The sequence below is a fragment of a genome, unplaced genomic scaffold, assembly GCF_019419815.1.
Source record: "Pyrus x bretschneideri cultivar Hongxiangsu unplaced genomic scaffold, Pyrus_bretschneideri_v1 Contig63, whole genome shotgun sequence".
NCBI classification, from domain to species: domain Eukaryota; kingdom Viridiplantae; phylum Streptophyta; class Magnoliopsida; order Rosales; family Rosaceae; genus Pyrus; species Pyrus x bretschneideri.
Genome location: NW_025999802.1, coordinates 1,927,923 through 1,943,365, shown reverse-complemented (window position 1 = coordinate 1,943,365; position 15,443 = coordinate 1,927,923). Strand labels below are relative to the sequence as shown.

The window sequence follows — 15,443 nt, the reverse complement described above, 5'->3', positions numbered from 1 at the left end:
GTCACTGCAACCTGCACAGACCTCATGCTCGAGTATGAAGGGTCCCCGGAAAATTTCTAGCAGCGATTTAGGATCGTCGACGGGTCTTGGGACCTCCCAGGTCCCTATGTGGATCCGTTCTTGTTTTTCTCGAGATGTTATGAACGTTGACTTGCTTTTTAGGTTTGGTGTGTTTATGGCAGACTTGCAGTGGTGGGGGCGGGGGGGTTGGTGGTTGGGGGTAGTGGGGGGGGGGGGCGATGGAAGTAGGGACGAAGTGGTCCGACGACCACTCTAAGTTCGGAAAATATACAAATGTCTTATGAAGACCATTTGAATGTTTAATACGGATATTTTTTGTGCCTACTATATATTTAATGTAACACATGTTCGACATATCTCGACAAATTGAGTTAATATCGATAAATTCTTTATGTATCACACATCTTGCTTTTTTAAGTTTGGCATGTCTACTAATCATGTTTTTACCAAACTTGAAAAAACAGCAATTTTAAAAATGCTGCTTTTGTGGGCGAGTCGTCATTCACCAATAAAAATGACAGATTATGAATGATAAATTAATAAGTGACTATGAAAGTTTTGGAAGTTGTTCTATCGTATTATACCTCATATTTTATGTATTGTTTGATATTTTCTCTATTTTTTATTATTTCTGGATGGATTCTCAAGAAACAAATACAATAGGATTCAAGTGGCAAAGTTGATAATTTTTGTGAAAGAACTCCTCTAATTCCAAACCATCAAGAATTTGATGGTGAAGCAAATATCATCTCAGCAAACAATTTTTGAGGTGGGGATGTTATTGAAGAAGCAAAATTGCAACCATGGCCGGCAGGGCCTGTGAATATTGCAGTAAGCTTGTTGCAGTACAGCTTACAAGTCACATCAGTCATGTTTGTCGGCCAATATCTTGGACAGCTGGCTCTTTCCAATGCTTCCATGGCCACTTCCTTTGCTAAGAACAACTCCACCGTGATGGATTGCTTGGGGGACAGGCTAGAGAAAAGGGCTCGAGGCCATGTGGATTTGCTCTAGCGTGAAGGAACTCAAGTGGAGGTGGAGGCCCGAGTTTCGAACTTGTGAAGAATTGTTAGCCCGAGAATTCGAGTGGATGTGACGACAGGGCTAACGTCAACCCGGCGTCAGGCCCTTTTTTTATTTTTTTTGTCAGGCCTGGGCACCCCACTCACGCGTGGGGGCGCATTGCCCAACATAATTTCAGAAAAAGCAGCCAACTTTTCAAATTGAAATGTTACCGTTAGGAAGCCACGTGGCTTCCCACGATCTGTTCGATCTCAACGGCTCTTTAACTTGAACCGTTTGATCTCAACGGTAAAAAAAAAAAAAATGAAATCTTATTTAATATCAACCGTTCGATATGAGATCAACGGTTGATATTAATATGCTTTATAAATAAATAAATAAAAGAAAAAATAGTTTTAAAATTAAGAAAAGTTACCGTTGTGACACGTGGCACAGTCTGGAGTGTTGGAATTCAAATTTTTTTATATCCAACGGCGGATATTAATTAGTTGAATAAAAATTTAAAAAAAATTGTAAAAAATCCAAAAAAAAATCTGATTTTTTTTTAAAAAAAATTGTTTTTACTTTTCTATAAAACCTTCTAATTATCATCTACCTTATACCACAATTTCATATTTTCTCAACTACTTTCAATCACATTCCTATCTTTCTCTCAAAGTTTCAATCCAATTTTTTTCAACAAGATGACTACTAATGCAGGTGGCGCAACGAGAACGATTAAAAATCTTATCCGAAATTACAAATAAAATTATTTTGTATTATTTAATAATTTTTCCGATAATGACATGTGGCGCAATGAGAACGATTAAAAATCTTATCTGAAATTACAATTAAAATTATTTTCCGATAATGTCACTGGATTCATAGTATTTGGTCAGTTGGGTTTCTCTTCTACGGATCTGGCTTCTTTGCCATTCCAATTTTCATACACTCTCATCTCTTCCTATTTGTGCGATCACGGTTAAGTTACGTTAACATTTTATATCATTATTATTTTTTATCTTATTATCTTGATAAAAAAAAATCAATATAAAATGTTGACAAAGCTTAACCGTGACCGTACAAAATATGAGAGAATGGAAGTGTATGAGAACTAGGAGGGCAGAGAAGTCGGGTCCCTCTTCCACACCACTAGTTCATACTTTGTCCTGCTTTTTGCCTAATTGGTTGTGGGATACTTAGGAAACTCTAATTAGATCATGACCAGGTCTCAAACCTATCATGCATTGTCTATTTTTTTTTTTTTAACTTTCTCTTATTGCTACACCGTCTTCATGTAAGCCATTATGTTTTGGATGATAATACACAACAAGTTTCTTTCAATGCTTTTATTTTTAAGAGCCCGTTTAGAAATATTTCTAAAAGAAAAACACTTATGCTGATAATTTTCAAGTGTTTATTTAGAAAGCACGACAAAATACTTGATGAAAATTTAAGTGATTAATGGTACTTTTAAAACATACGAGCATTTCAAATTTTTATGTCAAACATGATCAGAAGTTTTTTTAATTATCTGAAATCGACATTAACTATTCCAAACACTTTCAAACAAACTCTAATTATTGTTCACTAACATTATCAGTTGTGGTAGGAATGAAACTGATGAAGTAATTCTTATTCTAATTAAATTTTCTCGCATCTTTAAAATTTGATAATTTTCATTCAATTTCAATAAAAAATATCACACATGTCTCACAGTTGGGAATTGGAAGTGCATAAGAAACCCTATTTGGGCAAGCCTATGGAGCCAAACAGTACCACATGCTTGGAGTCCACATGCAAAGAGCAATGCAAACATTATTAGCAGTAAGCATTCCCTTAGCTCTCATCTGGTTTTACACAAGCACCATTCTCATGGCTCCTGGCCAAAACCACGAGATATCCGCCGAAGCAGGAACCTTCAACCGGTGGATAATTCCGAGCCTGTTCGCCTTCAGCCTCCTCCAATGCCTCAACAGATATTTTACAGACGCAAAACAATGTGTTTCCAATGATGATCAGCTCTGGAGTCACAGATTTTCTTCACATGAGTGTTTGTTGGACCCTGTGTTTTAAATTTGGACTAGGAAACAATGGTGCGGCGTTGGCAATTAGCATTTCGAATTGGGTTGATTTCTTGTTGTTGGCAAGTTACGCGCAGTTATCATCCCCCTGTCAAACTTGCCATTCCATCAGCCTCTTCTTCTCCAAGTGACTTGTTCTCTTCTTTGAGGATACATATGCAGCAGAACTGTTGGATCATGTTTTTTATTTCGAATTGCAGCTTCGAATATTTGTGCTTCGAAATGGTTGTTCTATTATCCGTCTTCTGCCGAACCCAAAGCCAGAAACATCTGTGTTATCAATAAGGCACTACAATTGTCAAATGCAACCGAATAATAACAGAAACAGGAAACAGAAAGTAAAAAACTTGATACATGTTGGATGGTTTATATGATATCAGTTGGCCTTGGCAGTCTTGAAATTATGACTTCGCGGCCTAAAAATAAATTAAATAATTGGCTTTACTGAAAGCACTTTAAAATAGAACTAGTTCCAAACGAGCTTAAAATAATTATGAAAAATAAATAAATCTGTTTGTACATTGTTGTCATACAATGAAATCGGCAAATATGCACTATCATCAGCAAACTCCAATTAAACCGCCATGAGAATGGTAAGCGACTCTGAAAAGTAGGGTTTTTTTTATGGACTCTTCCACCTCATATTTTTTATATAATATTGTAGACATCGAAATTTCGGTGAAATGAATGTTGACCAATAATTAAACTTTCAACGCTCACGTGTCACATAAATTTTACATGTAGCGTGTGACTCAACGAAAAATCGAAATAAATTAGAAAAGTCATCAAATAGGACACGTGTCAATACCTGGCAGAAATGATTTATTTCATCTGATTATTTAAATCCAAAAATCAAGTTTTGGAATTCTATAAATAGGAGGCCAAGGCATTCATTTTGGGGGAGGAAGAAGGGAAAAAAGGGGAGAAAGAAAGAAGAGAAATTTACATTACACCAAAACCTTGAAGCCTTGAAACTCTAAAGCTCTCAAGCAAATCCCGAACGATCAAGAAAGCACTCTTCGTTCTTCGTCAAATCCTCCTTCAAGATCAAGCCCCAACGGCCCTTGAAGAACTTCCACCAACTCAAGATCAAGCCCCGACGGCCCTTGAAGAAAGTGTTCATCGTTCATCATCCGTTCATCCTAAGATCAAGCCCCAACGGCCATTTGGATCAACAACCTCAACAAATCCACGCATCCAATCGTTTCTTCAAGATCAAGCCCAAAAGCCCTTGAAGATCCGCTCATCCATCAACCTTCAAGATCAAGCCCAAAAGCCCTTGAAGATCCGCTCATCCATCAACCTTCAAGATCAAGCCCAAAAGCCCTTGAAGAAATCCATACACCCAATCTTCAAGATCAAGCCCAAAAGCCCTCGAAGATCCGTTCATCAACTGTTCATCCCTAAATCAAGCCCCGACGGCCCTTTGGATCAACAGCTCATCCACAAACCTACACCCTACGAAGATAGAATCAGAGGATCAAATTACAAAGAGATTGTAACCCCAAAATCATTAACACAAAATATATTTTGTACACGTATTCTTGTCTCTTGTTTCAGGAATTTTTCGTGTTTACAAATTTGGCACGCCCGGTGGGACCATCTCTACCTCTCATCTCTGTCTTCGTTCAAGATATTCAAGCACAGTCCATGGCTTCAAACAAAGAACAAGTCATGACTATCGGCACTACCTCCATTGAAAAACAGCTGGTTCAGATGAAGGAAACAATTGCAAGGCTGATAAAGACTGCAGAGGAGAAAAACTTGCAAACCGCCGGACTCATCAACCGTCTGGAGACGCAACATGGTGTCATAGTGAAACCAAGCTTTCTTCCAACTAAGAGGACCGAAGAAGGCTTCAACCCAAATGCCTACGAACTCATGTCAAAGGCTGGGCATGACTTTGCTTCCTCTTCAAATCTTGGAAAGAAGGTTTCAAACACCGTCAACGACAAAGATCGCGACCTCACCGAGACTCAAAAGAAGTTGAAGGAGCATGATTATGGAGTTGACAACAACAAGGCTGGACTTGGCTTCACACCAAATGCACCCGTGAAGATTTCAAGCAAAGTGAAGAAAGCTAGCGCTCAACACATCAGCGTGAGCATTGAACAAGACCAAGAAGAGCCTAAACCCTCCCCTCGGACGTCGGTCTTCGATAGGATGAGCCATTCAAGCTCCAGAACTTCAGTGCTTAATCGCATTGGTGGTCAAGACCGAACCTCTGTCTTCAAGAGGCTTAACGCGCCGACATCCCAAAGCTCTGTTTTTGAAAGGTTGTTAAAGCCTAAGAAACAAAGCAACACAGCTATCTCTCCTCTGCGACGATCAGCTTCAGAAAGATTTGAAGATGATGGTAAGCCTTTTGGAAAGAGGAAGATAACACCAAAGGAAGAAAAGCTCGATGGGTTAGGAGAAAAAGACGACGCTCGAAGCTTGATTCCTTCAAGGATGAAGCGCCAAGCAATCCTAGAGGTCGACACAAAAGGACCACTGAAGGTAAGGAGGCGCATCATCGTCCACACTGGCAAATCTTCATGCCAACAAACCCAAGAGAACGGCACTGAAGATGAAATCCCTAAGAAAGATGTCACTTCTGGCTCTTTCAACTCAAAGTCTTCACCTCGACTGTTGGGGGCATGCTCCAAGTCAGGAGAAATTGAAGGATGGACTCAGGTCACTCCGAAGAAACTGCACGAGAAACATATGTCTTCTCCACAAGTGCACCAATCAGAAAGGAGGGAAAACAGCTTTCGCCAACCTCCAGAACATTGTGAAAGTGTTGGAGATAATGAAATTTCGACACAAAGATCATCCATCCCCATCACAATGTGTGATCTCTTCCCAGAAGACTTCTTCAATTAATCGGTCAAGGCTCCTTCCTATGAAGATTGCGAGGAACGCCTATCCCAGAACACCAGACAATCCTTATGCCGACAAGCTCGAGAAGACAGCACTGAAGAGGAGATCCAAGATGTTTTCTACATCACGGTTCAAGAAGGTAAAGAAGACGAAAGCCCGAGGAAATACTCAGAGTCCCTACTCTCCGACGCTGATCCGAGCGGCAGTACAACCATGCAAGTCATGACCACTGAAGCAACTTCAATCGAGGAGCAGCTAGCTCGGATGAATGAAGCAATCGCAAAGCTCACACGGACTGTGGAAGAGAAGGACTTGCAGATTGCCGTACTTGTCAACCAACTAGATGCGTTGCCCGACGTGAAAGTCGACCCAAATATTGGCCTATTAAAGAAAGAAGGCGATGAAGAAGAGGAGCCACCAGCGGAGAAAGTTGAAGAGAAGCCGAAGCTAGACCAAGCAACGACATTCATGAGATCTCTCTCTATCCAGCAGATACAAGAGATGATCGCAAGCACTATCAAGACACAGTACGAAGGAAGCTCGCATGACTCCGTACTGTACTCAAAGCCTTACTCCAAGAAGATTGATGCTTTGAAGATGCCAAGGGGTTATCAGCCCCCAAAATTCATGCAGTTCGATGGAAAAGGCAACCCGAAGCAACATGTCGCCCATTTCGTTGAAACTTGCAACAATGCTGGGACAGAGGGAGACTACCTCGTCAAACAGTTCGTGCGTTCACTGAAAAGCAACGCTTTTGACTGGTACACTGACCTCGAACCTGAGTCTATCAACAGTTGGGACCAGCTAGAAAGGGAATTCCTCAACCGTTTCTACAGCACTCGTCGTACTGTAAGCATGCTAGAGCTGACCAGTACAAAACAGTGGAGAGATGAACCTGTCGTCGACTACATAAATAGATGGCGTTCATTAAGCCTGGATTGCAAAGATCGACTTTCTGAAACCTCCGCCATTGAGATGTGCGTTCAAGGGATGCAGTGGGGACTACACTACATCCTTCAAGGCATCAAACCACGAATATTTGAGGAGTTAGCCACCCGCGCCCATGATATGGAGTTAAGCATCACCCGTCATGGGAAGAAAGAACAAATCGCCGACTACAAGAATGACAAAGTTTTGGGGCCAAAGGTGGATAAGGTTGCGTGGAAACCCACCAAGGAAGCAATGACGGTCAACACAACTCCAGTCAAAATCCATACACGAGGCAAGGCGATTCAAACCGAAGCTTTTCGTGATCAAGAGATACGTAGACGCACTTTGAAGGAGCTTGAGGAGAAGACTTATCCATTCCCCGACTCTGACGTGGTTGCCATGTTGAAAGACTTGCTTGACAAAAAGGTGATCGACCTACCTGAGTGCAAACGGCCAGAAGATATGAACCATACTGACAATCCAAGGTACTGTAAATTTCATCGCTTCATTAGTCATCCGACGAAAAAGTGCTTTGTGCTAAAAGATCTCATCATGAAGTTGGCTCAGAAGGGGATCATCGAGCTAGATCTTAATGATGTGGTGAAGTCAAACTATATCACCGCCACTTCTGGCTCTTTGAACTCAAAATCTTCACCTCAACCGCTGGGGGCATGCTCCAAAACCATGCCAGTCAAGTCAAGTGAAGTTGAAGGATGGACTTATGTCACTCCAAAGAAAATGCACAAGAAACATAGGTCTCCTCCACAAGTTCACCAATCGGAAAGAGGGCAAAGCAGCTACCGTCAACCTTCAAAGCTACATGAAAATGTTGAGGATGATGAAATTATGACACAAAGATCGCCCGTTGCCATCACGATGCGCGATTTCTTCCCCAAAGACTTCTTCAATCACTCAGTCAAGACTCCTTGCTATGAAGATTGCAAGGAATGCCTCTCTAGGATCGTTTGACAAATTCAAACGCTCCTCGTTCGCACGAGCCTAAAAGGTGACAACCAAAAGCTCCTTGTCTGCACGAGCTGAAACTGCAAACGGCACCAAAAGCTCCTTGTCTGCACGAGTTAAAACTGCAAACGACACCAAAAGCTCCTCGTCCGCACGAGCCTAAAAGGCGATAACCAAACGCTCCTGGCCCGCAAGAGCATAAACTGTGTACGGCAAAATCATCATCAAAACCATCACTCATTTGAACTACGTTATAACTTGATCTCTTCTTTGGAAGAGTACGTAGGCAATTTGAAACTTCAAAGCTTCAAGTACAGTCACATCAAAATAAATAAATAAATGTTTCATTAAAGAAAGTCAATTTTATTACAAAAGAAAATAAAAAAATACATATGTTACTATGTATTAGAAAGAAAAAAAAATATATTCTCTACTCAAAAAAAAAAAAAAAAAAAAAAAAAAAAAAAAAAAAAGCAAAATGTCGACAAGCCCAAAATGGTGGGCTGGATTGTTGTGTTGAGGACGAAGGCCCATATACCCAAAAGAACCGGGCCCTACTCACTCTCAAAGCCGCATGCGATTCCCTCAATGGGCCTTGGGAACTTACTTTCACGTGACTCTGGCTTTGCAGTCCGACATCTGCTCCTTGCATGCTTTTGTCACCTAATCCTTTCCCCCGACTGCAGTGTACCGCTCTCTCTCTCTCTCTCTCTCCCGGATTATTCACCCAGACCCACAAAGAATGCTTGGGAAATCTCCCTCTTCCCTGCTCAGCCGATGGCAGCAGTGTTGGTGCAGCACCAACCAATTCACACCAACTCCCAAATCCCAGAAAACCCAGAATCCAAATCGCAGGAGGAACAAAACCCATTTGCCATTGTGCCTTCCGCCGCCGCAATCCGTCCAGACTTCCATCATAGGAGTTGATATCGCTACCTACCTGGTCATCGTCATCGGACATGGTAGCACCCGTTCCTTCACCCGTGGATACACCTGTTAAGCTTTACAGAGACTGATCAAGCTCCCAAAACGCCATCACTGCTTCCATGGCGTGAACTCGAACATGCTGCTGCAGTTGTCCTTTGAAGGAACAAAGCAAAATGAACAGGATGGTGATTCTACAAAAAGTGAATGTATTTCAGCTCCTGAAGGTGGAGACCCGCCAGGTAGCCAATGCGTGGAAAGTGGGCTGATAGAACATGAAAGGAAAAAGGCCCGTCTTGGCCTTTGCAAATCAAAGAATAAGATAGAGCTTATCTTGCCTCGCCGTGCTTTAAAGCAACTAGCTGGAGTTGAAGTAGGTCCAGTCCCAGAATCTGGACTAAAAAAAAAACAGAAAAAAAAAATGAGTTTTTGTTTTTGGGGTTTTTAGCATTGAGCTCTCTGGGGTTGTAAATTTGAGTTCAACCTATCTGTAATTTGTGCTTTTGGGGTTGTGGGTTTTTGTTGGTTTCGAAGAAAAAAACTGGAGATTTTTTGTGTTTTTCTGGTTTGAGGAAATTTGTAGGAGTGTTGATTTTGTTAGATGAAGTCCATGCCCCTACCCTTTGAGGAGTTTCAAGGGAAGGGGGTGCTAGATTTCTCTTTTGTTTCTTCTTCTGCTGCTGCTGCTGCTTCAGATTCATTTCTTTCATCGCCGCCGCAAAAGTGGATTCACCGGCACCACAGCTCAAGGCCTCAAGAATTCAGAAAGAGAGCTTATTCTCACCCTCACTGAGAAGCATAGCATAGATTTCAGCGCCTCTCTCTCTCTCTAACGAGCAAAGCTGATAAGAACAAATCTTTCCAAATTCCAATTCCCCCTTCTCTTTCCCAATTAAAAAATACACAGCTTTTGCTGTTTGCGCTCTCCACATTGGCGCTCCCAATTGCACAAAGATCTTTGTTCTCCTTCGTGAGATTGCATTTATCGAAGATGGCAACAACTGCTGCTTCCAGCCTGCAAATGGCAACTGCCAGACCCTGCATAGAGCTTTCGGGTTGAGCACTGCAATGCTTAATGGCAATTTTAAGGTGGCTTCATGGACTAAACTCTCGAGTGCATGCCACATATCATCTATACAATCTTTCCAGAGGTGCTTTACTTCATCATCTATGAAATTGGATAAGTTTGTTACAAAGGCAATGGCTGGGGTTAGTGACAACAAACCTGTCTCGGGGTTGCCAATCAATTTGAAAGGAAAGAGGGCATTTATTGCTGGTGTAGCTGATGATAATGAGTATGGTTAGGCAATCGCAAAATCTCTAGCTGCTGCAGGTGCTGAAATTCTTAGGGGAACATGGGTGCCTGCTTTGAACATTTTTGAGTCCAGCCTGCGACGTGGAAAGTTTGATGAATCACGCGTATTACCAGATGGTTCTTTGATGGAGATTACCAAAGTATATCCCCTAGATGTTGTGTTTGACAACCCTGAGGATGTCCCCGAGGAGATCAAAACAAATAAGCGCTACGCAGGATCCAGTAATTGGACTGTCCAGGAAGCTGCTGAATGTGTGAAAAATGATTTTGGCAGCATTGACGTTCTTGTGCACTCGCTTGCAAACGGACCAGAGGCGGCCTCTTCACTTCTCTGTCAAAATCTTCGATCATCGACCTCCTCACGGCTGTGCTCCATCTTCAAACTCTCCAAACTCCATAGCCGCTGCAACAGCATCCACTAACTACCTCAAGCTCCTCATTCTGGCCACCATGGTCAAAATCGGCGAAGAACTTCAGTAACCGCTGTCAAACGACTAGCCGATCGTGAAGCTCGACGCTTTGCACTACTTCAAGCTCTGGCTGCTTCTGCACTTCCGCCATGGTCGCTACCTGTGAATGTGATTAACAAAAACAAAGTTTGTCAACTCACACCCAAAGATCTCATCCGTCTGCTTGCCTCTGCTGCTGCCTTTGAATGTGATTGACAAAAACAAAGTTTGTCAACTCACACCTAAAGACTTTCTCCGTCTCTTACCTCCTACTACTCCAAGCTCGACTCCAGCTCTCTGTCCGTCTTCGTCCTCCTCTGCGAGCCCTCTCCTTCTACCGATCAGCTTCAGCAGCACGAACACCCTTTCCTCCTCCGTCTTCTCTCGAACTCGGCCTGGGTTTTCACCCACAAACCTAGCCTTGCAGAGCACCATATATATAAATAAAAAAAATAATAAAAATAATAAAAAAATAATAATAATAATAAAAAAGATGATGCATGTTACTATTAGCAAGTCAAAACAAAAAGGAAAAGTGGTAGGAATGATGATGTCGTGGGGAAAGCAAATGTCCAATATATATATATATATATATATATATATATATATATATATATATAAGCTTCAGCACCACCGAAAGTAAAGAAAAGAAAATAAAAAAAATAAAAAAAAATAAAAAAAATAAAAAAGGCAGTAATGATGATGTTGGGAAGTAATGATGATGTTGGGAAATAATGATGATGTTGGGAAGCACTGTAAAATGCCAACTGTTTAAAATAGCAGATTGGAGGGCATGCCAACTATTTAAATTAGTAGATTGGAGGGCATTCGGCTCTCACAATGCCAAAAGCTGAAACCACTCAGAATGGCAAGCTACTGTTAGCAAGTCAAGAAGAAAATAAGGAGAAGGTGGTGCATGGCAACACTTGCAAAAGTGTGTTAAAAAAAAAAAAAAAAACTCATCTTGGTGATATATATGTTTTATTTGTATTTAGCACAATACACTGAATAAAATAAAGCATGTCCATTAATCTCCAAGAAATTACAAATGTGTACAAAAAAAAAAAAAAAAAAAAAAAAAAGATGGAGCTTTCACAAAGGATGTTCACGTGAAGCCCCATTACTTGGCAAAACTCTAGAAGCGGAAGGCATCGGAGCAGAAGGCATCGGAGCGGGAGGCATTGAAGCTAGAGCATTCCAGGCCTCAATACTGGGTGGAACGCTAGATGACCCAGGAAAAAGGTGCCTCTGGAAGAAAGTCGCAAGCCTGTGACGGTCACTTTGCATTCGACCATTGGATTCTTGCAGCTCATCAAGCTTCCTCTTTATACCCGACGAATAGTTATTTGCAAGCACATGCAAACTTCTATTCTCGTACTTAAGCAGTTTGATCTCTTCCTTAAGACTTTCCACCTCCGCCATCAAGGATTCAACTTGGCGGGAGCGAGCAAGTAGGCGTTGGCCCATGTTGGACACAGAGCCTGCACACTGAACACTGAGAGCGAGGGACTCTTGAACGGCCAACTCGTCGGACCGTCCTGAAAGCAGCCGACTATCTTCAGGAGTGAGGAGGTTCCTAGCTACTATCGTAGCTGTTGTTGCGTCCTTCATCACAGAGTCTTCACCTGTAAGAGGACCGTTAGAAGATAAAAAAGAAGGGCGCCATACATTACCTTGACGGGGCACAACCGGATCGCTGCTGAGACTCAAATCTAAGCAAAGGTTCGATGAGTTAGTCATTTTTCAAAGGTGTTCAAAGAGAAGGGATAAAAAAATTTCAAAGGGTCGGAGACAATTTTTCAAGAATGGGCAATCTTCAGAGTGTGAATGTTGGGGTGATCAATACCGCTATAAAAAGCCAAGGCGACACGACCACCGATTCAAAAATCCAGATTTTCCTGCGTGAAGTTCGGCGACGCGTTCGCAGCTTTTCAGAAAACGCGTTCAACTTTGTCAAAAGATATCTGACAAAGTCGAAAACACGTGGAGGCCATCATCGCGACTACACGTCTTTAGCCGACAAGCGCAAAGTTCGGCAACGCTTTCTCTACTTTTCAGAAAACCGGTGCAACTTTGTCAAAAGTGGCGCTCGTTCAGAAATCGAAGAGGCGTCGCTCAGAAATCGAAGAGGCGTCGTTCAGATATCGAAGAGACGTTTATCGACAAGGGTAAAAGAACAAGACCAACACTTGCTATTAAGAAATCCCTATATACGTCGACCTTCATCTTTTATGGCAAGGCAGACCTGAAGAAAATGCCCAACTCTTCCTCACCTCTGAGGGCGCACTCCCAGCAAAGCCTTTCGAAATACACAACTCTTCTTATTCCTTTGAGAAAACCTATTCAACCTTTGAAGATACCAGATGCCTGGAGTACAGATGACCCAGGAGGAAACGATAGATTGAAGCATGTGCTGATTCATTCACCGCTTCTTCAAAAGCAAAGGTATCTCATATCATCAAGGGCGAAAGCATAGGTATCTCATATCATGCTTTTTCCCTATCTTTTCCTTTGCCCTTGTTCTCACCTGCCAAGACAAAGACAGAGGAAGCAATATGTCGGAACCTCCACTCAAACCAGTTGCCACCAAGAAGTGAAGCACCATTTAAATGCAAAGGTTGCATTCAACTCCTGCATCAGAGGACAAATACTACAAGAGAATATGCTAAACCTGCATAAGGAAATACCACTTCTGCAAATGGAGCAAGTAAGGCAAGTGAAAATGATACATCGAAGCATGTGGAGACAAACACAACAAATATATGTGCTGATTCATTCGCTGCTTCTTCGAAAGCAAAGGTATCTCATATCATGCTTTTTCCCTGTCTTTTCCTTTGTCTTTGTTATTACTCGCATGGCAAAGTGAAAGAGAGCAGTCAGCGGCACTTGGAGTCAGTCTTCCGATCTGGAACCGACTACCTGGAATCTATTCCTGATTGCTTACCTAGTATTGCTCTCGAGTAGTCATCTTCAACGGTTGATACACTGCCAGAGAAGGGACAAGGAAACTTCAATCTTTCCAACCCTCTTCAATACGAATTGGAAAGATTGAACAAAGAAACAGGTCAGCACCTCCACCTCGTACTTGCCTGCCATATCCTGAAACCGCTCGTAGACCTTCGGGGGGAAACCAAAAGAATCCTGCTGCCCAGTTCAAGAGTAGCACAAAGGAAAATCAACGAGCAGAGGTGGCCAGAAGAATCCTCCAGCCCAGTTCAAGATCAAGCCTCAATGGCCCTTGAAGAAATCACAAGTCCGATTCAAAATCAAGTGTTCACCACCCTTGAATCAAATTCAACTCCAGATAAAAGGAGTAAGTTCAAACCTTCGGGGGAGACTAAAAGAATTCTGCTGCCCAGTTCAAGAGTAGCACAAAGGAAAATCAACGATTGGAGGAAACCAGAAAATCTTCCAGTCGAACTCAAGATCAAGCCTCGATGGCCCTTGAAGAAATCTCCAGCCCAGTTCAAGGTTAAGCCTGTGGAAAATCAACGATTGGAGGAAACCAGAAAATCTTCCAGTCGAACTCAAGATCATGCCTCGATGGCCCTTGAAGAAATTTCCAGCCCAATTCAAGATCAAGCCCCGACGGCCCTTGGATCGACATCTACATTAAGGAACTTCAAAACGCATCTCATACACGTGACAAGCACGTGTACGCGACACGCCTTGAAGTGGGGGCATTTGTAGACATCGAAATTTCGGTGAAATGAATGTTGACCAATAATTAAACTTTCAACGCTCACGTGTCACATAAATTTTACATGTAGCGTGTGACTCAACGAAAAATCGAAATAAATTAGAAAAGTCATCAAATAGGACACGTGTCAATACCTGGCAGAAATGATTTATTTCATCTGATTATTTAAATCCAAAAATCAAGTTTTGGAATTCTATAAATAGGAGGCCAAGGCATTCATTTTGGGGGAGGAAGAAGGGAAAAAAGGGGAGAAAGAAAGAAGAGAAATTTACATTACACCAAAACCTTGAAGCCTTGAAACTCTAAAGCTCTCAAGCAAATCCCGAAGGATCAAGAAAGCACTCTTCGTTCTTCGTCAAATCCTCCTTCAAGATCAAGCCCCAACGGCCCTTGAAGAACTTCCACCAACTCAAGATCAAGCCCCGACGGCCCTTGAAGAAAGTGTTCATCGTTCATCATCCGTTCATCCTAAGATCAAGCCCCAACGGCCATTTGGATCAACAACCTCAACAAATCCACGCATCCAATCGTTTCTTCAAGATCAAGCCCAAAAGCCCTTGAAGATCCGCTCATCCATCAACCTTCAAGATCAAGCCCAAAAGCCCTTGAAGATCCGCTCATCCATCAACCTTCAAGATCAAGCCCAAAAGCCCTTGAAGAAATCCATACACCCAATCTTCAAGATCAAGCCCAAAAGCCCTCGAAGATCCGTTCATCAACTGTTCATCCCTAAATCAAGCCCCGACGGCCCTTTGGATCAACAGCTCATCCACAAACCTACACCCTACGAAGATAGAATCAGAGGATCAAATTACAAAGAGATTGTAACCCCAAAATCATTAACACAAAATATATTTTGTACACGTATTCTTGTCTCTTGTTTCAGGAATTTTTCGTGTTTACAAATATTTTATAATATTAATACGAGAATCGAGATTGAACTGTAAAAGGTAACAGATAACCCATAAAGAATTCTTAGCATTTCTCAACTAGCATTACCTTATATAATCAGCGATCGGCCCCATGATTGGTGTGCCAAAGTCCTCATCAAATACAACCTTAAACCTTTGGGCAAAACCAAAGGCAATTAAAAAAATTAATAAAGCACATACCTAAAACGCCCAAAATCTGTGGGCCTAGACGTTAAATAAAAGAAAGAAAGACGTTGGCGTTTGAAAATTTAGAAATGACAC

The 15,443-nt window shown here is 41.9% G+C and overlaps 1 pseudogene; it reads left to right on the top strand.

The window, feature by feature from the left end:
- The first annotated feature begins 9,569 nt into the window (after window positions 1-9,569).
- LOC125471945 lies at window positions 9,570-10,523 on the top strand (annotated as a pseudogene).
- The last annotated feature ends 4,920 nt before the right edge of the window (window positions 10,524-15,443 follow it).